This window comes from Loxodonta africana, chromosome 15, assembly GCF_030014295.1.
Source record: "Loxodonta africana isolate mLoxAfr1 chromosome 15, mLoxAfr1.hap2, whole genome shotgun sequence".
NCBI lineage: Eukaryota > Metazoa > Chordata > Mammalia > Proboscidea > Elephantidae > Loxodonta > Loxodonta africana.
In genome coordinates, this window is record NC_087356.1 from 2,841,338 (window position 1) to 2,864,498 (window position 23,161).

At 44.3% G+C, this 23,161-nt stretch overlaps 2 long non-coding RNA genes across 3 annotated transcripts; one reads left to right on the plus strand and one right to left on the minus strand.

Moving 5' to 3' along the window:
* Window positions 1-1,171: 1,171 nt before the first annotated feature.
* On the minus strand, window positions 1,172-14,985 carry LOC111748587 (uncharacterized). 2 transcript variants are annotated; one of them, XR_002784252.2, is made up of 3 exons: window positions 13,187-14,985; window positions 12,479-12,536; window positions 1,172-2,007 (listed from the first exon to the last, which is right to left on the minus strand). It is a non-coding gene; the product is annotated as an uncharacterized LOC111748587 (long non-coding RNA). The 2 variants fall into 2 exon arrangements; XR_002784254.2 differs by lacking the exon at window positions 1,172-2,007 and adding an exon at window positions 7,147-9,683.
* On the plus strand, window positions 7,143-18,684 carry LOC135227762 (uncharacterized). The gene is made up of 3 exons (XR_010317886.1): window positions 7,143-8,784; window positions 13,279-15,690; window positions 18,513-18,684. It is a non-coding gene; the product is annotated as an uncharacterized LOC135227762 (long non-coding RNA).
* Window positions 18,685-23,161: the final 4,477 nt, after the last annotated feature.

The window sequence follows — 23,161 nt, forward strand, 5'->3', positions numbered from 1 at the left end:
GCCGCCATCTGTGGGGTCTGACCACAGCTCTTCTTCCTGCAGCTGTCTTCTGTTTGCAGCTCGCTAACGCTTGCATTTAAAATTTCACTTTGCAAGTAAAGAGGTGGGGCAGTGGTTCAAATGTATTTCCACTATGAGGAGTTAGCCCCATGAAGGTGGAGGAGGTGGCATCTCAGTGGTGAGTGTGTTGCCCAGGCACCTGGCCCAGCCCAGCACACAGTAGGCCCACAGAGCAGCAACGACACTGCAGGGGAAGGGAGCACAAGACTGCAAGGGCTGGGCTGAGGGCCTGCTTTGGAGGCTGGCTCTGCCGCTCACCAGCCATGCCACCTCGGGCAGGCAATTCAACCCCTCTCTGAATCAACTTCCTCATCTGTGAATGGAAATAGTTATGGGCTATCAGCAGGGATACCTGTGGGGGTGGCTAGCACATTCATGTGATGTTCTTGGGGCAGTGTGGGTTAGTGGTCTGCTGGTCACCTGGCCCCTGTGGCTGGGCCACTTTCTCCATGTGCATCCCAGCTGGTCAGCCAGCATCAGGTCCGTGCAGTCCCGTGGTCCTGCTGGTCACCGGGCAGCTTGTGACTGGCCCACTTTCTCCATGCCATCCCAGCTGTTCACCTGGCTCTGTGTGGCTGGGCCACTTTCTCCATGTGCATTCCAGCTGGTTACCCAGCATTAGGCCTGTGTAGCCCTGTGGTCCTGTTGGTCACCTGGCCCTGCATGGCTGGGCCACTTCCTCCATGCCACCCCAGATGGTCAGCCAGCGTCAGGCCATGCCATCCTGTGGTCCTGAGGGGATCAGAGCCATCTAATCATGACAGTCTTTTTTCATCTTCAAGAAGAAGTTAACTGACAATATTTTCTCGGTATCATTTTTGTTGCTCACAGATCCTTCCTCAATGTCGGTGTCTCTTTCAGGGTACAGGGAAGGTGGCACCAGGAGCAGCGTCCTCATCACTGTCGATCACCACCTTCACAGCGTGTCCATCTGTAGGAACTTCTCCCGAAGGCCCTGCTCCCAGGCTCCTCCCCTGCACGGGGTAGGGGGGGAAGTGTATGAGCTGTGTGCCCCCTCGCAGTCCACGCTGTGGCCTGAGGGTGTGAAACTGTGTGAACTGTGTACTACAGATTAGTAAATAAGCACAATTAAGCCCATGCATACCTTGCTTACTGTAAGCCTAGGCGAAACTTGCTTACTGGTTAATCTGCCCTGGGCCTGTGCTGCACTTGTGTTGCAAAGCAGTCCCCATCCTCTACCTCGGGTGATCTAAGGAGACAGAGGGAAGGGAAGGAGTACGTGGGAGAGGAGATGGTAAAGGTTCTGCTAACGGGCACATTGAAGTTCAACAGTGGGGTGAGGAACTTCACGGTGACTTTGTGCTGGTCTGTGTTGTGGCCATGGGGTGAGGAAGTAGCCAGGTTTTGTAAAGTGTGTGAGAATAAAAGTAGAAGAATTTGCTTATGGATTGGATACGGGCAGAGAGAAAGAGACATCTAGGGTGGAGCCCTGGATTTTGGCCCAGGCAAATGGAAGGAAGGATGCTGCTGAAATAAGACAGGGGAGGTTGCAAGCGTGGGTGGTAGGGATCGAAAGTTAGGTGGTTGCGCATCTTGAGTCTGAAGATAGCCCCCATTCTGTTGGTTTCTGTTAACCCTCAGCATCAGGTGACATCTCCCCTGTAAAAGGCTCTTAAAGACCTCATCTCCACCCCATGGCCCAGCCCACTTGCCCCAGCCAGTGGAGGACCCCTGCTCTATCGCAGCCTCGTCCATTTTCTTCCAGGTCTGCAGAAACGACCAGTCCTTTCCCACCTCGGGGTATTCCTTCTCATCTACCAGGACACCTTTCGGTATTTTCACTTTCTGGTGGTGATTTTAGACCACCACAGGCCTGCTGCTTTTCCAGAGAAGTGAGAGATGGTACCTGGTATAGTGCGATGGATCGCTTTTGTGTGGCCCTTCTCGACATGGTCTTGTAACTCCTGCTCAGGTGGTTGCGTAGAACTGTGAGATAGGGCAATTGAATGGGTTACTGTTTATTTTTCCATTAACTGGTAATTTATTTGAAATTGAATGTTTTCTGTCTTCTGGTTAGGCTGAGGGTGTGGCTTTTGTGTTGTTTCAACTGTTCTTTTGTTTGTTTTTTATTGAATATTTTAGGAAAATAAGATTTATTCTTCCACCATTACCTGAGCTACCCAGAATTCTAAAATATAATTTTTTTGTGTAACTTTTTGGTCCCAAATAATCTCTTCCATCCCAGCCTCTGCATATAGTAGGTAAACATGAGGCTAAAAGGCAGGCAAACTACCTAAATTGTGGGGCCCAATGTAAAATGAAAATAACAAGAAAAAAAAGTCCAGTTGAAAGTACTAAAATATAAATACTTTTTCCTTAAAAATAGCTTAATACTGATAAAAATGTAACATGGAAAATAATGGTACATAAGTAACAAAATAAACCTACAAATTTATAATATTTGTGGTATAATTTTATCTAATAAATAACTACTTTATTAATGTGAGGTCTTGATTGATTCTGAGAGGTTTCTAGTCTCGCTACTTCCAGTTTACTTAAGCTGATTTGGTTGGGTTTCTGTCACTTGCAGCTTAGAGTCTCGATTCCTGTCCTAGCATGTTCAGGCTTCAGTGTATGCAGAATTGAGGAAGCCATGAGACAGCCAAAGGAGGTTCTCTGTTTTGTCAGGGCCACCAGCATCCCCCTTCCTTCCCTGTCCAGAGACACCAGACCCCACCTTCCCACTGTAAGACAAGCCCCCACCTCACTCACTAGTATGACTTCACAGACCCTGGGGGTTCCAAAGAATCTTGCAGCCCAAGACTGTTAGGTCTGAAGGATCTTCAGGAGATTGGCCTCTTCTGGATGGTGTACAGAGTATGGCAAAGATGAGAGGAACAGTGACCCTTTTCTTTGTTGTCTTCCTTGTTTGTTCACAAGGTACTGAAATCTATCCTCTCTACCTAATCGAAGGTACAGTCACAGGTATCCTGATGTGAGGCCCCCTGTGAGCCTAACCCGGCAGGGGTGGGGTCCACCTCCCACAGGTTCTGCTACAGTGAACACAAGGTTTCACCCCACCCCTACTTTCTTTACCTCACCCAATTTATCATTAGGGATTTTTCACTGGAGAAGTTTTCCTTACTTTCTAAAATCCAGAGCTCCACAAAGGGTAGTATGTTGTTGTTGGTGTTAGGTGCCGTCGAAGTTGGTTCTGACTCATAGCGACCCTATGCACAACAGAACGAAACACTGCCTGGTCCTGCGCCATCCTTAAAATCGTTGTTATGCTTGAGCTCATTGTTGCAGCCACTGTGTCAATCCACCACGTTGAGGGTCTTCCTCTTTTCCGCTGACCCTGTATTCTGCCAAGCATGATGTCCTTCTCCAGGGACTGATCCCTCCTGACAACATGTCCAAAGTATGTAAGATGCAGTCTCGCCATCCTTGCTTCTAAGGAGCATTCTGGTTGTACTTCTTCTAAGACAAATTTGTTCGTTCATTTGGCAGTCCATGGTATATTCAATATTCTTCGCCAACACCACAATCCCAAGGCGTCAATTCTTCCTCAGTCTTCCTTATTCATTGTCCAACTTTCACATGCATATGATGCAAGTGAAAATACCATGGATTGGGTCAGGCACACCTTAGTCTTCAAGGTGACATCTTTGCTCTTCAACACTTTAAGGAGGTCCTTTGCAGCAGATTTACCCAATGCAATGCGTCTTTTGATTTCTTGACTGCTGCTTCCATGGCTGTTGATTGTGGATCCAAGTAACATGAAATCCTTGACAACTTCGATCTTTTCTCCGTTTATCATGATGTTGCTCATTGGTCCAGTTGTGAGGATTTTTGTTTTCTTTATGTTGAGGTGCAATCCATACTGAGGGCTGTGGTCTTTGATGTTCATTAGTAAGTGCTTCAAGTCCTTTTCACTTTCACCAAGCAAGGTTGTGTCATCTGCATGTTGCAGGTTGTTAATGAGTCTTCCTCCAATCCTGATGCCCCGTTCTTCATATAGTCCAGCTTCTCGTATTATTTGCTCAGCATACAGATTGAATAGGTATGGTGAAAGAATACAATCCTGACTCACACCTTTCCTGACTTTAAACCAATCACTATCCCCTTGTTCTGTCTGAACAACTGCCTCTCGATCTAGGTAAAGATTCCTCATGAGCAAAATTAAGTGTTCTGGAATTCCCATTCTTCGCAATGTTATCCATAATTTGTTATGATCCACACAGTCGAATGCCTTTGCATAGTCAATAAAACCCAGGTAAACATCCTTCTGGTATTCTCTGCTTTCGGCCAGGATCCATCTGACATCAGCAATGATATCCCTGGTTCCACGTCCTTTTCTGAAACCGGCCTGAATTTCTGGCACTTCCGTGTTGATATACTGCTGCAGCTGTTTTTGAATGATCCATTTTAACTTTACATCATAAACATTTTCAAACATACACAACAGCTTCCATCTACTAATCAGGCCAATCTTGTTTTATCTATTCCCTCACACTCATTACTCATACCTGTTGCTGTCGAGTTGATTCTAACTCATAATGACTTTATAGGACAGAGTAGAACTGCCTCATAGGGTTTCCAAGGAGCAGCTGGTGGATTCAAACAGCCAACCTTTTGGTTAGCAGGCAAGTTCTTAACCACTGTGCCACTAGGGCTCCCATACTCATTTTTTTTTTAAAGCTTCATTGAGATATAATTTATATACTATAAAATTCACTCTTTTAAGGTATATAATTCAGTGGTTTTTATAGTCACAGAATTATGAATCATCACTATCTGACTGTAGAAGGCTTTCATCAGTCCAAAAAGAAACCTCATACCCACTACCGGTCACTCTCCTTACGCTGCTTCCCCAAACCCCTGACAACCACTAATCTACTTTCTGTCTCTGTAGCTAGCCCTACTCTGGACATCTCATGTCAATGGAATCATACAATATGTGGTCTTTTGTGAGTGGGTTCTTTAACTGGTATAATGTTTTCAAAGTTTATCCATGTGGTAGCATGTATCATTACTTCATTCATTTTTATGACTGAATGATATTCCATTGTATATGTGTACCACATTTTGTTCATTCATTAGTTGAAGGACATTTGAGTTTTTTCTACTTTTTGGCTATTATGAATAATGCTGCAATGAACGCAGTATGTTTTCATTTCTCTTGGGCATATACCTAGGAGTGGAATTGCTGGGTCATACGGTAATATATGGAACACGTAAGTTGGAAACAAAGAAGAAGGATAGGTAGTTGGAAAATACGGTCTTGGTGATAGAAACGATGCCAGAGATCACATGATAGAATTTTGCAAGATTTCCAGCAACTTCTTCACTGCAAATACCTTTTTTACCAACAAAAACAGCGACTATACACACAGGCCTCACCAGATGGAATGCACAGGAATCAAATCGACTACATCTGTGGAAAGAGATGATGGAAAAACTCAATATCATCAGTCATAACAAGGCCAGGGGCCAACTGTGGAACAGACTATCAATTGTTCATATGCAAGTTCCAGTTGAAACTGAAGAGAATTAGAACAAGTACACCAGAGCCAAAGTACGACCTTGAGTATATCCCACCTGAATTTAGAGACCATCTTGAAAAAAGATTTGGTGCGTTGAACATTAATGACCAAAGACCAGATGAGTTGTGGAATGACGTCAAGGACATCATACGTGAAGAAAGCAAAAGGTCATTAAAAAGACAGGAAAGAAAGAGAAGGCCAAAATGGATGTCAGAAGAGACTCTGAAACTTGTTCTTGAACATCAAGTAGCTAAAGCAAAAGGAAGAAATGATGAAGTAAAAGAACTGGACAGAAGATTTCAAAGGGCAACTTGAGAAGACAGAGTAAAGTATTATAACGACATGTGCGAAGAGCTGGAGATAGAAAACTAAAAAAGAGGAACACGCTCAGCATTTCTCAAGCTGAAAGAACTGAAGAACAAATTCAAGCCTTGAGTTGCAACAGTGAAGGATTCTATGGGGAAAATATTAAACAACGCAGAAAGTGTCAAAAGAAGATGGAAGGAATACACAGAGCCATTATACCAAAAAAAATTGGTTGACGTTCAACCATTTCAGGAGGTTGCATATGATCAGGAACCGATGGTACTGAAAGAAGAAGTCCAAGCTGCCCTGGAGGCACTGCTGAGAAACAAGGCTTCAGGAATTGGCGGAATATCAATTGAGATGTTTCAACAAACAGTTGCAGTGCTGCAAGTGCTTTCTCGTCTATGCGAAGAGATTTGGAAGACAGCTACCTGGCCAACCGACTGGAAGAGATTCATGTTTGTGCCTATTCCCAAGAAAGGTGATCCAACCAAGTGCAGAAGTTATTGTACAATATAATATGCAAGCAAAATTTTGCTGAAGATCATTCAAAAGCAGCTGTAGCGATGTATTGGCAGGGAACTGCCAGAAATTCAGGACAGATTCAGAAGAGGACGTGGAACCAGGGATATCACTGCTGATTTCAGGTGGATCGTGGCTGAAAGCAGAGAATACCAGAAGGATGTTTACCTGGGTTTTATTGACAATACAAAGGCATTTGACTGTGTGGATCATAACAAACTATGGATAACATTGCGAAGAACGGGAATTCCAGAACACTTAATAGTGCTCATGAGGAATCTTTACCTAGATCGAGAGGCAGTTGTTCAGACAGAACAAGGGGATAGTGATTGGTTTAAAGTCAGGAAAGGTGTGAGTCAGGATTGTATTCTTTCACCATACCTATTCAATCTGTATGCTGAGCAAATAATACGAGAAGCTGGACTATATGAAGAACGGGGCATCAGGATTGGAGGAAGACTCATTAACAACCTGCAACATGCAGATGACACAACCTTGCTTGGTGAAAGTGAAAAGGACTTGAAGCACTTACTAATGAACATCAAAGTCCACAGCCTTCAGTATGGATTGCACCTCAACATAAAGAAAACAAAAATCCTCACAACTGGACCAATGAGCAACATCATGATAAACGGAGAAAAGATCAAAGTTGTCAAGGATTTCATGTTACTTGGATCCACAATCAACAGCCATGGAAGCAACAGTCAAGAGATCAACAGATGCATTGCTTTGGGCAAATCTGCTGCAAATCACCTCTTAAAGTGTTGAAGAGCAAAGATGTCACCTTGAAGACTAAGGTGCGCCTGACTCAATCCATGGTATTTTCAATCGCATGATATGCATGTGAAAGCTGGACAATGAATAAGAAAGACCGAAGAAGAATTGACGCCTTGGAATTGTGGTGTTGATGAAGAATATTGAATATCCCATGGACTGCCAAAAGAATGAACAAATCTGTCTTGGAAGAAATACAACCAGAATGCTCCTTAGAAGCAAGGATGGCGAGAGTTCGTCTTACATATTTTGGACATGTTGTCAGGAGGGATCAGTCCCTGGAGAAGGACATCATGCTTCATACAGTACAGGGTCAGGGAAAAAGAGGAAGACCCTCAGCAAGATGGATTGACACAGAGGCTGCAACTGGGCTCAAGCATAACAATTGTGAGTATGGCGCAAGGCTGGGCAGTGTTTTGTTCTGTGGTGCGTAGGGAGGCTATGAGTTCAAACTGACTTGATGGCACCTGATAACAACAACAACAACAACATGGTAACTGTATGTAGACAATTCTGAGGAACTGACGTAACTGTTTTTAAGATAGATTCTTGACTGTTAGTGTTTTGAAACATTCCCAATCATCATGTCATTTCATGAAAATATTTTAGTTTTCTATCTCTAACAGATTGACTTTTTCTTTCACATATCCACAATGCCATTTTCACACTAAAAAAATTAGCAGTAATCCTTAATACCATCTAGTACCCAGTCCATATTGAAATTTTTGCAATTGCCTAAAATATGTCTGTTTTTAATTGGTTTGTTGAAATGAGAATTCAAGCGAGGTCCACATGCAGAATTTGGTTGCTGTCTTTTTTTTTTTTGTTTTTAATAATATCTTTATTGAGAAACAAATCACAGATCGCACAATGTACTTAAAGTGTATGACCCAATGTTTTTTAATATATCCACAGAGTTGTTCAGCTGTTACCATCCATCTTTTTCCATTATTAGGTTTATCCTTCTCTCAGGCCCTTTGATCCCCCTCCTAATTTAGACCTTTGCTGTGGACAGGTGTTGAGTAGGAGATAGCACATTTCCCTCTTCTCCAAAATAAAAAAGCAACATATTTCCAAAATAGTCAAAGCCACTCCTTGTTGGCGTCATTCCTCAAGGAGAGGAAAGCTTCTCTTTAAAACAGGAGAATGTGCGTCTGTCCTGATTTGCTCCCCTCGAAACTGAGCAATGAGCAGAACCATCCTTGGAAGCAGCGTCTTTCATTGCAGTTCATAATCGATGACAGCAGGGAGTGATGAGAACCATAGGGCGCTGCTGGGTTTACAGATCACATTGGCGATTTTATCTCCCCTCGTCCTCAGCCAACCTGTGGGTTGTAACTTCCCGCCAGTCAGGTCCCACAGGACTTGAGTGTCCAAGACCACAGGGCACTCGAGGGTGGACTGGAACTCAAATCCAGCTCTCTTTCCCCCGGAGCAGACCTATCACATGGCACGCCTCTCAAAATGGTGTGCAGCATAGGTGTGTGTTCAAGAGAATACTTGCAGATCCAGTGAAAGGTTTAATCACAGCTGAGGTTTACTTTCTCCATAGATTCAAATAATGAATTTGTGTCAAGATCAAAAAACCTAGATGAAGATTTGCCTAAAATATTTGGTAAGTAACCTCCTTATGTGAAACATTAACGTTGTATTTGAAAGGAGTTGCTTGTCCACGGTTGTGTCCCAGATACCCTGTTCCTGCTGCTTTGAAGGGAGGGAACATGCTTTGCCTTGAGGCTGGAGTTGGTTCCCCTAAGTGTCAAACCCCCAAGAAATGAAGAAAACCACAGATTATAAACACTTGGAAGGGGCCTTACTTCTTGAAGAGTGGTCCATGTGCCAGCAGCCTGAGCTTCATCTGGGAGCTTGTTAGAACTACAGTGTCCGCCCCAGCTCCAACCCACCAAGTCACATTTGTCTCCGCCAAGGTCCCGGGGAGATTTCTGTGCGTGTTGGAAATGGCGAGGCTCCTAGGCTGAGATAGCCTTCTCTCATGGTTCTCAGCTGTAATTGAGCATGAGAATCCGTAGGAGATTGTTACAGACACTCTGGGCCAGCTCCCGTAGACTCAAGATCCGGGGTGAGGTTTTTGCATTAGTGGTTTCTGAGCCCTCCAGGTGATGCCAGAGTTGGGAACCATATTGATCTAATCTAGAACCAGAAAGCCAGGCCTATTGCTGTCAAGTCGATTCTGACTCATAGCGACGCTATAGGACAGAGTAGAACTGCCCCGTAGGGTTTCCAAGGCTGTAAATGTTTACAGAAGCAGACTGCCACATCTTTCTCCCACAGAGTGGCTGGTAGGTCTGAACTACCAACCTTTTGGTTAACAGCTAAGTTCTTAATCACTGTGCCACCAGGGCTCCTAAGACCCTCACTTAACATTTGAGAAAAACTAAGGTCCGGGGAAGTCCTCTTTAGCAGAAAGCTGAGACCGGGAGTGAAGGCTGGGACTCACAGTCATCTGGTCAGAGGAATGGTCCAAATTCCAGTGCAATCCCTCTTGTCTGGTGCCTGTGATATGGGTCAGGAGTTATAAACCAAGTCCTTTCCAGAGCTGACAGAGAGAAAAGCCTTCCCCTGGACCCAATGCCCTGAATTTGGACTTGTAACCTACTAGACTGTGAGAAAATAAATTTTTCTTTGTTCAAGCCATCCACTTGTGCTATTTCTGTTATAGTAGCACTAGATGACTAAGACACAGCCCTTGATTTCTTGCTCCATTGCAGCTGTATGGTCATGTCTGTGTCTAGTTCTGCCCTTCCACGTGTCTGGGTGGCTCAGGGACACAGACCAGGCATTGGGCCTTCATCCTCCTTGAGCCTCCAGCAACAAGCACAGTTTCTGTAAAGAGCTAGCGCTCAGTACAAGCTTGTTGTAGAAATGATACACAGTCCTATACTCTACCCCAATCTACACGGGCCTTTAATGTTTAGGAACTTTTACCTGTTCCTTTGCACAGTAATTGGCTATAAAAATCGACTAGCCAACAAAACAAGGATGCCTGCTTTCACCACTGCTATTAAACATTGTACTGGAATTTCTAGCCAGAGCAATTAGGCAAGAAAAAGGAATAAAAGGCATCCAAATAGGAAATGACGAAATTAAAGAAAAAAAAAACTATATTCATAAATGACATGATTCTCTGTATAGCAAATCTCAAAGAATCCATGAGAAAGTGCCTAGAGCTAATAAATGAATTCACCAAAGTTGTGGGGGACAGGATAAACACAAAAATCGGTTGTTTTTATATGCCAGCAAAAACAAGATGAAAAGGAAATCAAGAAATACAATAGCATCTGAAATAACAAAATATCTAGGAATAAATTTAACCACTGAAAATTATAAAACATTGCTGAAAGAAATGAAATAAATGGAAAGACATCTAGTGTTCATGTTTAATACTGTTAAGATGTCAATACTGCCCAAAGCAATCTACAGATTCAATGCAATCCTTATCAAAATCCCACCAGTCTCTTTTTTTGCAGAAATGGAAAAGATGATCCTCAAATTCATATGGAATTGTAAGGAGCCCCAAAGCCAAAAACAGTCTTGAAAAAGAAGACTCACACTTCCTAATGAAAAACATACTGTAATGCCATAGTAATCAAAACAGTGTGGTATTGCCATAAGAATAAACATATAGGCCAGTGAATAATATAGAGATCCCAGAAATAAATTCTCATATATATTGCCAACTGATTTTCAACAAAGGTTCTAAAACTATTCAATGGAGAAAGGACAATCTTTTCAAAAAATGGTGTGGGAAAACTGGATTTCCACAAAAGAATGAAGCTGGACGTTTACCTTATACAAAACTAGCTCAAAATGGATCAAAGACCTGAATCTAAGAGTTAAAACTATAAAACATTTAGAAGAAAACTTGGAGGAAAAGCGTCATGACCTTGGCAGTTGTAATGGGTTCTTAGATGTGACACTAAAAGCACGATCAATAATAGAAAAAATAGACACATTTGTCTTCATCAAAATTAAAAACTTTTTTGTGCATCAAAGGACACTATCAAGAAAGTGAAAATACAACTCACAGAATTGGAGAAAATATTCGCAAATCATATATCTGATAAGGGATTAAAATCCAGAAGGTATACCAGACTCATAATTCAACAATACAAACAACCCAATTAAAAATGGGTTGAGAACCTGAGTAGATATTTCTCCGAAGAAGACATACAAATGGGCATAAGCACAAGAAAAGATGTTCAAGCTCATTACTCACTGAAAAAAAAAACCCATTAATCACTAGGGAAGTGCAAATCTAAACCACAATGAGATACCACCTCACACCCACTAGGATAAAAGCGATAAAACCAAACTCAGTGCCGTTGAGTCGATTGACTCATAGCGACCCTATAGGACAGAGTAGAACTTCCCCATAGAGTTACCAAGGAGCGCCTGACGGATTTGAACTGCCCACCCTTTGGTTTGCAGCCATGGCACTTAACCACTGCGCCACCGGGGTTTCCCCCACTAGGATGGGAATTATCAAAAAACCAAAAAATGACAAACGGTGAGGGTTTGGAGAAACTGGAACCCTTGTTGTCTTAGTTTCCCAGGGCTGCCATAACAAAATGCCACAAAGTGGGTGGCTTTAGAAAACAGAAATTTATTGTCTCACAGTTCTGGGGCATCAGCAGGGCCATACTCTCCCTGTCTGCTCTAGGGGAAAATCCTTCCTAGTCTCTTTGAGCTTCTGGAAGCCCCAGGTTTTCCTGGCATTCCTTGATGTGTAGATGTGTCTTCACATTGTTTTCCCCTGTGTAACTCTGTTTCTGTGCCTGTTTTCCCCTTTTTATGAGACACCACTCAGAAGAAATTAGAACGTGCCACACTCCAAGACGACCTTATTAACTTAACTGGTAACATCTTCAAAAGAAAGAACCCATTTCCAAAAAAAGTCACATTCTCTGGTATGAATGTAAAATGCTGAAGCCGCTGTGGAAGACAGTACAGTTGTGCCTCAGAAAGTTAAACATAGAATCACCACGTGACCCAGCAATTCCACTCCTAGGTATACACCCAAAAGTCTTAAAAGAAGGAACCCAGACACTTGTGCACCAATGTTCGTGGCAGCATTATTCACCATAGCCAAAAGGCAGAAACAACCCAAATGTTCATGAACAGATGAATGAATAAACAAAATGTGGTATATACGTACCATGGAATATTATTCAGCCATAAAAAAGAATGAAATTCTGAAACATTCTAAAAACTTGGGTGAACCTTGGAAACATTATGCTGAGTAAAATAAGCCAGTCACGAAAGGATGACTATTGTATGGTTGTACTTACATGAGGACTGAGAATAGGCGAATTCACAGAGACAAAGTGGAACAGAGATTACCAGGGCCTGCGGGAGAGGGAAATAGGGGGTTATTGTTTAATGGCCGTAGAGTTTCTGTTTGGGATGGCAGAAGGATCTGGAGATGATAGCGGTGATAGTTACACAACACTGACTGTCTTAATGCCACTGAATAGTACACAAAAAATGGCAAACTTTGTTATTCTTATTTTATCGCCATAAAAAAAAAAAAGTAAAAAAATATAGATTCGTGGTTACTTGGGACTGGAGGAAGGAGGAGATGAAAAAGGTGAAGTGACTTGCTGAAGATCAGGCTTTTGTAAACAGTGAAATCACACTTTCGGTCCTGGTCTGTCTGTCACTGAGTTAGGACTCACATTGCAAAAAGCATCCCGAGGAGACGTGGTAAGGTCTCAAAGGAAGAGAATCGACATTCTGGTAGAAACGGGAAAGAAGGGTGTTTGTACGCAGGGGCAGCCTGGGGAAAGTCTCTGAGGGGGGTCGCGGTGACAAGAGGGGTGGGGAAGTTAATGACACCAAATACCATAAGATTTGGGGCCAAGTTTCTAGCTGTAGATCTTTAGTGGGCCATGTTTACTATCCAAGTTATCTAGAGCGATAGCAATCTTTCAGGAAAGCTTTATGCAGGCGGAGCTCCCCTTCCCGAGACAAGGTGTTTGGAACATGAAGTCACGTACCTGTTGAGTTTGTGTCGTTATTCACTGTATTCGTAGCCTTCTTCAGGCACTTACAGAGTGTCGCTGTGTTAACATGCCTTTGTTTTCTTGAGATAAAATTCTGCTGCAAGTGTTTTCCAAAGTTCCACACGATCCAGCATATGATGAAACAAGAACAGCAGCCAGATCAGCTACAAAGAGCAGCGCGAATAAAAGCGAGTATTCCTTTTAAACCTGTATTTCTGAAGGTCTATTTATTTATTGTATTCGATGCACAGCCCCATCATTTTGGTATTCGGTCAACCAGCTACTTCTGGGGCAAAACCCAGTTGAGATGTGAAAGAAAGAATTGCCCCAAATCCTCTCTATACCCTTCCACCAACAGTGGAGTTCTCTGGTCTAAAGTGTACACATTCCCGTATTTGGGCTGACCCCCGACATGCGTGTGTCAGGCAGTTGCTCACTTTCTGGAGGCTGTTCAGAGGACAGGAACCGCCTTCGCCAGTGGGGTTCACCATTCCTGGCAACTCAAGCCCAGAGTAGCAGCATGCATTTCCACTCAGCACACTTGATAGTTCCATGAGCCTGAGTCACTGGCAGGGCTGGGGAAAGCCAAGCTTTCCTACATCCCTCCTCATCACCCGCCCCACTGGCATCTGCACTGAGAAGCAGAGCAGACTTCTGTATTTGCTCAAATGCCAGAGCAGAGAGGAAGTAGCTGGCCCGTATGCAAAACATATGCGTTAGCCCCCAAATACACAGAATATCAAGGGAACTCTTTAAGGCGGACAATATGTGTATTAGAAGGATTGAAAAAGGATAGCGATTAGTTGGAGCCCTGGTGTCACAGTGGTTAAGAGCTCAGCTGCTAACCAAAAGGTTGGCAGTTTGAATCCACCAGCTGCTCCTTGGAAGCTATAAGGCAGCTCTGTCTTGTCTTAATAGGGTCGCTATGAGTCGGAATCGACTCGATGGCAACAGGTAGGGTAGAATAGGTAGTGAGCCGTGTTGCAATCATGACTATCAGCAGTAAACAAATTTTATAAGGAACTACCCTTATCAATGCATTTTATCAACCACACGATTAAGATACAACATGAACATGTCACTGCATAATCTTGGTGGCTTTGTCCCGCACAATGTCTTATTATGCTCACTTGGCTGACACCACGACAATGTTGTCAGCAAAGTGCAGTTCCATTCAGTGTATCTGTCCCTAATGATTCACCAACGTCTTGTTAACGGAGAACTCTACGTTTATCATTTATTGGATCAAAATAGTCCTACTGGAGCTCGTTGGTCCTACTCCATACAGGCTTTTCCTCCCAATTCCTGCAGAGTTGAGACCTGCCATGTGCTCGCCTTAGTCAGTTGCGGTGCAGATTGTCCATCAGTAAAGAAGGTGAAACCCAGCTTTGTCAGTGGTTTTCTGCAGGAACTTCAGATTCTTGCAGACACTTCCTGTGACACTCAGGATGGGGAGGTGCTGTGGCCGCACCAACATCCTCAGTGGGGTAGGCTTCTCCTCCCTAGTCAGCCTGTCCACTCCCCTGAGGCGAGAAAACGGGCTGGCCTTGACATTCATCAAGAAAGTGCACCGAGACACTAAGACATAGCAGTCTTTGAGAAAAGCCTGAGAGTATAGCTAGAAACCTCCCCAGGTTGCTACAGTCATTTACACGTTATTCCTATCCAGGAGGAGCCGCATGAGGTGGCACTTCAGCCTTGAAGTGAATCCATGAGATCCTGTGGTAGATTGTTGGCCCCTTCCCTTCCCCTTTGCACCTTCGTGTTTTCATCAGTAAATGACAAAGTCAGAAATGCCTTTACTTTACAAATAGACCAAGTAGGAACAGCCTCAGGCCCTCTGAGCCCCGTCCCAGTATAAACCCCTAGTATGGGTTAGTGCAGCTCTTCTCCAAAATGAGTAAGCAACAAATTTCCAAAATGGTCAAAGCCACTCCTTGTTGGCTTCATTCCTCAAGGAGAGGAAAGCTTCTCTTTAAAACAGGAGAATGTGCATCTGTCCTGATTTGCTCCCCCTTGAAACTGAGCAATGAGCAGAACCATCCTTGGAAGCAGCGTCTTTCATTGCAGTTCATAATCGATGACAGCAGGGAGTGATGAGAACCGTAGGGCGCTGCTGGGTTTACAGATCACGTTGGCGATTTTATCTCCCGTCATCCTCAGCCAGCCTGTGGGTTGCAACTTCTCACCAGTCAGTCCCCAGATGAGAAACCCAAGTCCCACAGGACTTGAGTGTCCAAGACCACAGGGCATTCAAGGGTGGACTGGAACTCAAATCCAGCGCTCTTTACCCCAGAGCAGACCTATCACATGGCACGCCTCTCAAAATGCTGTGCAAAATAGGTGTGTGTTTAAGAGAATATTTGCAGATTCAATGAAAGATCTAATCACAGCTGAGGTTTATCTTCCCACAGGTTATTCCCAACAAAGGAGCTCGAACAATAATGAATTTGAATCAAGTTCAAATAACCCAGGCAAACATTTGGCTAAAATATTTGGTAAGTAACTTCTTCATTTGAAACGTTTAGGTTGTGTCTTAGTTATCTAGTGCTGCTACAACAGAAATACCGCAACTGGGTGACTTTAACAAACAGGAATTTATTTTCTCACAGTTTAGAAGGCTAAAAGTCCGAAATCAGGGTGCCGGCTCTAGGGGGAGGCTTTCTCTCCCCGTGGGCTCTGGAGGAACGTCCTTGTCTCTTCTGAGCTTCTGCCCTGGACAGTATTCAAGCGGCTTGGCATCTCTCTACCCCCGTCTCTTCTTGCTTGTTTGTTGGTTTTAATCTCTTTCATATCTCAAAAGAGATTGACTCAAGACACACCCGACATCGGTCCTGTCTCATTAATGTAAGAAAACCCATCCGCACGTGGGATTATAACCGCAGGCACAAAGGTTAGGATTTACAACACGTATTTTGGGGGGACACAGTTCAATCCATAACATCCCACACTTCAGCTACATGCCCTTGCCACATGCAGAACACATTCACCCCATCCCATCACCCCGAAAGTCTTAAGTCAACTCCAAGTCCAAAGCCTCATCTTCTGAATCATCTGAATCAGATATGGGTGAGACTTTAGGTGTGTTTCATCCTGGGGCAGAATCCCTCTTCACCTGAACCTGTGAAACCTAGACTACTATTTCCAAGATACAATGGTGGAACAGACACAAGGTAGATAGTTCCATCACAAATGGGAGAAATTGGAGGGAAAAAGGGATAAGGTGCACCAAGCAAGTCCAAAACCCAGCAGAACAATTTACATTAGCTTTCAAGTCTTGACCAGGGACAAGAAAGGGCATTATGATGATAAACACCATGAGATTCAGGGCCAGGCTTGTAGCTGCATATCTTCAGTGGGCAGTGTCTGCTGTGCGAGTTGTCTAGCACAATCAGCTTCTCAGAAACGATTCATGGAGGTGGAGTCCCCCTTCCGGAGACAAGGTATTTTATTATTTTTTTTTTTATTTGGTTTTAACAAAGAAAAGTTTATTCTCTCACAGTTTAGTAGGCTAGAAGTCCAAATTCAGGGCAGCAGCTCCAGGGGAAGGCTTTCTCTGTCTCTGTCAGCTCTGGGGGAAGGTCCTTGACATCAGTCTTCCCTTCGTCTTGGAGCTTCTCCACACAGGAACCCCAGATCCAAAGGACGAGCTCTGTGCCCGGTGGTGCTTTCTTGGTGGTATGCAGTCTTCCTGCCTCTCTGCTTGCTTCGTCCTTTTATATCTCAAAAGAGATTGGCTCAAGACACAACCCAATCCTGTAGATTGAGTACCAGCTCTTCAGCATAACTGCTGATAATCCCATCTCATCAACATCAAAGAGACAGGATTTATAACAAGTAGGAAAATCACATCAGATGACAAAATGGTGGATAATCACACAATACAGGGAATCGTGGCCTAGCCAAGTCGACAGATATTTTGGGGGGACACCATTCAACACATGACACCCCACACTAATCCAACTTCATAGAAGTTTTAGGTTATACAACACATAAAATTGAAGATAGTTACATAATATCACAAAATGCAGGGAAATCATATCAGATCACAAAATGCAGGATAATTATATACAACTGGAGCTTATGGCCTAGCCAAGTCGACAGATATTTGGGGGGACACAGGACGATCCATGACATGTACCACACCAGTCGCCATCCAGCCTACTGACTCACGGTCCCCCTGGTGTGTCAGCTGTGCTCCTTAGGGTTTTCAACGGCTGATGTTTTTTTGAACTACATCACCAGGCCTTTCTTCTGAGGCACCTCGAAGTGGACTCGAACCTCTAATCTTTCGGTTAGCAGCAAAGAATGTTAACCATTTGTACCATCCAGGAACCTCTTTCCCAGTCTACGTCATTGTTGTTGTTAGGTGCCATCGGGCCAGTTCAGACTCGTAACAACCCTGTGTACGACAGAACAAAACACTGCCCAGCTCTGCACCATTCTCACAATTCCTGTGACGCTTGAGCCAATCGTTGCAGCCCCTGTGTCAGTCCGTCTCACTGAGGGTCTTCCTCTCTTTCACTGACCCTCTACTTTACCAAGCGTGTTGTCCTCCTCCAGGGACTGATCCCTCCATGATAATCCAAAGTATGTGAGACATAGTCTCGCCACCCTTGCTTTTAAGGAGCATTCTGGTTGTACTTCTTCTGAGACAGATTTGTTCATTCTTTTTTTTTTTTTTGGAATTAAAAAAAATTTTTTTCTTTTATTGTGCTTTAAGTGAAAGTTTACAGATCAAGTCAGTCTCTCACACAAAAACCCATATACACCTTACTACACACTCCCAATTACTCTCCCCCTAATGAGACAGCCTGCTCCCTCCCTCCACTCTCTCCTTTCATGTCCATTTCGCCAGCTTCTAACCCCCTCCACCCTCTCATCTCCCCTCCAGACAGGAGATGCCGACATAGTCTCAAGTGTCCACCTGATCCAAAAAGCTCACTCCTCATCAGCATCCCTCTCCAACCCATTGTCCAGTCCAATCCCTGTCTGAAGAGTTGGCTTTAGGAATGGTTCCAGTCTTGGGCCAACAGGAGGTCTGGGGGCCATGACCACCGGGATCCTTCTAGTCTCAGTCAGACCATTAAGTCTGGTCTTTTTATGAGAATTTGGGGTCAGCATCCCACTGCTCTCCTGCTCCCTCAGGGGTTCTCTGTTGTGTTCCCTGAGACAAGGTGTTTTAGAATATAAAGTCACATATCCGTTGAGCCTCTATCATTTATTCACTGTATTAATACGCTTCCTTAGGTCCTTACAGAGCACAGTGTATCAATCCTGCATCGCTGATATTAACCCGTCTTTGTTTACTTCACTTAAGATGAAATTCTGCTGCAAGAGTTTTCCAAAATTCCCCATGACCCGGGATTTGGTGAAACAAGAGAAGCAGCAGCCAAATCAACTACAAATGGAAACATGGATGAAAGCAAGTACTGTTTTTAAACCTAATTGTGCACATGTTTCTGAAGGCCTTTTTATTGTATTCAATGCACTACCCCATCATTTTAGCATTCTGTCAACCACCTACTTCTGGGGCAAAACCAAAGTGAGATGTGAAAGAAAGAATTGTCCAAAATCTTCTTTCTAACCTTCCACCAACTATGGAGGTCTCTGGTCTAGAGTGTAAACACCCCTGTATTTGGGGTGACCCCTGATGTGCACATGTAGGGCAGTTTCTTGTGCTCTGGAGGCTGTTCAGAGGACAGGAACCACCTTTGCAGGTGGGGCTCACCCTTCCTGGCAACACAAGCCCTGAGGAGTGGCACACCTTTCCACTCCACACTATCGTTCACCCCGCAGGATCTGGTGCAGTGGATTGTCCTGATTCTTTAGGGGGCCTGGGCAGTTATTAATACCCTACTCTGTGAATGATAACCAAAAACCAAAACCATTGCCGTCCAGTCAATTCCAACTCATGGTGACCCCATGTGTTATACAGAGTAGAACTGATTTCCAGGGGGGTTTCCTGGCTGTGATCTTTATGGAAGCAGATCACCTGGCCTTTCTCCTGTGGAGCTGCAGGGTGGGTTTGAACCACCAACCTTTCAGTTAGTAGCCAAGTGCAAACTGTGGCACCCAGAGACCGCTATGAATGATGGCAAAACAAAAAACCAAGCCCGTTGCCATCGAGTCAATTCCGACTCATAGCGACCCTATAGAACAGAGTAGAACTGCCCCACAGGGTTTCCAAGGAGCAGCTGGTGGATTCGAACAGCCGACTTTTTGGTTAGCAGCCATAGCTCACCATAGCTCTTAACCACTGCGCCCCCAGGGCTTCTTGAATGACCAGACTCAGATGAAAAACAGGACATGACCTAGGCCACACATCTAGAAATGGGTGTAACTGCAGAACATACTCTGCCCCAAAGCAGTCCACGTTATTAAAAAAAAATTAACTTTGAAAATGAAGACAGGTATTCGGTCACAGGTAATAAGCATAGAGTTGTGTCTCAGAAATCTGCCTGCGTGTGTGAAAGTACATCCTATTGGTGTTTTGCACACAGGTGTGAATTCTACTTCCTCTGTTAGTTGCATCTGCCTGGGCTCCAAACACTGCAGCTGGCAGTCAGATGGTGCCTCTGTCTACACTGACGTATGAACTGTCAGATGGTGCCTCTGTCTACACTGACGTATGAACTGTCAGATGGTGCCTCTGTCTACACTGACGTATGAACTGTCAGATGGTGCCTCTGTCTACACTGACGTATGAACTGTCAGATGGTGCCTCTGTCTACACTGACATATGAACTGTCAGATGGTGCCTCTGTCTACAGTGATGTATTAACTGTCAGACACATATTTCCAAGTACAACTGGGATCCTGTTTTCACATTCCAAGTTAAAATTTTAAAACAATATGGGCTCAGAGTGCTCGTAAATGTGTAATGAAAAAAACTTTTTCTCTCAATTTTGTTTTTCATCTGTTTCCTCAAAGAAACCAGTGTTGCCGAGAATTCTCTGGAACCAGATAGTCTTCACCGCGGCGAGAACAGAGCTGTCAATGAAGGTAAATGCAAATGGATACAATTGGAGGCGAGGGTCAATTAGTAATACCCTCTTTTCTTCTTGCCTGAGTTTAGAGCCAAATGTGAGACTGACCAGAGGGTCTGGCAGATGGAGTTGAAACCATCACCTGTATTCTGGATAAATACTTGGCTGGACAATATGGCGCTTCTCCCCGAATTAGGAAGAGTGCCCCAATCACTGGTAGGGTTTAGAACACCCCTGATTCTCCACATCCCTGCCTGTGAGTGCCTTTGTCTGTAAAAGATACAGCCTGAAGGAGCAAATCAGAATGTTTGCTCTCTGCTGGCAGACGGAAGGAGGGAAGGGGGCTGGCCATACAGGCCAAGTCCTTCTCCCAAACTTACCAGGAAGCTTGCTCTTTCCCCCGGGGGTGGTGGGGGCTAGTGAGAGCCAGAGCACATTCCTGAAGGGTGGCTCCAGAAGAGGAGTGTTCATCTACATGAGGAGTCGGGGAAGTATCCCCTGGGTGCAGGCCAGGGGTTCAGAAGCCGGTACGTGTATGTTATGGGCTGAGGGGTGGGAATGGCAAGAGCTTATAAAAATATTTTATTAAATGTTTTAATTAAAAATCTCTTCCTAGAAGCCACCAAGAATGTCTAAAAGTGGAGTCCAATAATCTGCACATTTTTTCCACAATCCCCAAATGATTCTTGTACATTATACATTCAGCTAGGTACCAGCTCCTGGTGTGTGGAGCCATTAGCTTAGACGATTTTTAATTTACTACACAGAATCTCTAAAATGAACACTTCTAGTATCCTACAATTTGTCCTACAAATTTCCTCATGTAAATGGCATGGTAATCATAAATTAAGTGTAGTTGGCCATCTCTTTGGTACCTGGGTCTACACTGGGAGAGGTGAGCGGATGATTTTATACCGAGACCTGCACATGGGTTAGAATGGCCTCATCAGCACAGTCAGTCTGCATCTTTCCATTTTCCTGGGAAACTTGCTGGTTTTGTAGGTCAAAAATGGTCAAATATCTACAATTTCATATGCCTCAACCTAATAGTTTAGAAACCATCCACGGGTCTCTGCTTAGTGGTATAAGTCATGTATCTAAGACAAGGCTTCCAACAAAGAGTAAATGCCTCAGAAAGGGTGTGACTTCTTTCCATCCACAATTCTTGTCGGAATGGATGCAAGGAGAATATTTATTTTGCTCAGCTGCCTTCTATCTTAAGTTACCTAGTCCTGCTATAACAGAAATACCCCAAGTGGATGGCTTCAACAAAGAGAAATTCATTTTCTTACAGTCTGGGAGGCTGGAGTCTGAATTCAGGGTATCAGCTTCAGGGGAAGGCTTTCTCTCTGTCAGCTCTGGAGGAAGGTCCTTGTCATCAATCTTCCCCTTGTCGAGGAACTTCTCAGTGTAGGGACCCCAGGTTCAAAGGGCTTACTTTGCTCCCGATGCTACTTTCTTGGTATGAGGTCCCCCCGTCTCTGCTTCCTTCTCTCTTTTATATCTCAAAAGAGATTGGCTCAAGACACAATCTAATCATGTAGATTGAGTCCTGCCTCATTAACATAGCCACCACTAACCCCATCTCATCAACATCATAGAGACAGGATTTACAACACACAGGAAAATCACATCAGATGACAAAATGGTAGACAGTCCCACAATAAGGGGAATCATGGCCTAGCCAAGTTGACAGATATTTTCTGGGGACACAATTCAATCTATGACACCTTCCTTGGAATTCCATTCCTATTGTAGTTCTAAAAAATGCCCACAAATCCTTTTCTACCTCTCTCTTCAAGGAGTGGAGCTTAATTTCCCTTCCCTATAGTGTGGGCTGGACTTAGGGACCCCCTTCTAATGCATAAAATATGGCAGAAGTGGTGGTATGCTGCTTCACAGACTGGGTCATAAAAGACATGCAGTTTCTGCCTTGCTCTCCCTTGGATCACTCAGTCTGGAAAAAGCTAGCTGCCATGTTGTGAGGACACTCAAGCAATCCTAGCAGGAGGCCCTATGACGGCAAACTGAGCCTTCTTTCCGACAGCCGGTGAGGCAGTGAAGCCTTCTGCCAACAGCCGTGTGAGCGAGGCATCTTGGAAGCAGAACTTCCAGTGCCAGGCAACCTTCCAATGACTGCGTTCTTGGCCAACCAGAGCAAGCTAAGCTGGGTGGTTCTGACTTAAAGGCTTTCATGAGGCTGCAGTCAAGATTCTTGAAGATTCATTCTCTCACTCAAAATCTAGCTAGTGGTTTCCTACCTAGAGACAGGCATCATGTGCCAGGAGCTGGAGAGCCAAACCAGGCATTCTTGTGCTCCAAGAGAGTCAGTCTAGTTAGCAAGTAATTATTAGATACAAATATGCTAAAATATAAAGTGTTCTCAAAGTGATTCAGGTTGTATTTGTATGGAGTTTTTTGGGAGGACAGGAGAGTGGTGGGCCTGCTTGATAAGGTTTTTGAGTAGGGAGAGTGAAGAAAGAAAAGGACTGAGAAAACACTGCAGACAGTGGTGAAGATCACACCCCCCAGGAGGAGGAGGCTAACCAGGTCCATCCTCAGAGGCCAGGGGCTGCTCTGAGCTGAGACGGGTCGGAAACCCCAGTCCACCTCCTTAATCTGCACCTCCTGTCTGTACCTCCTCCCTAGCAGCAGTGACCGTTCGGAAAAAAAAAAGTAAAAAGGGCTGAGTAGGAAGAGAAAGCCAGTAAAACCAGTTCCTGTGGCGTCAGTCCCGACTCAGGGCAACCACATGTAGTCAGAGTAGAGCTGTGCTCCACAGGGGTTTGTTTCTTTTCCTTTTTAGAGTACAGCTTTACTGAGGTATAGTTCACATAGCATGTTTGTTGTCGTTGTGAGGTGGCGTCGAGTCAGCTCCGACTCATAGCGACCCTGTGCACAACAGAACGAAACACTGCCCGGTCCTGAACCATCCTTACCATCCTTGTTATGCTTGAGCCCCTTGTTGCAGCCACTGTGT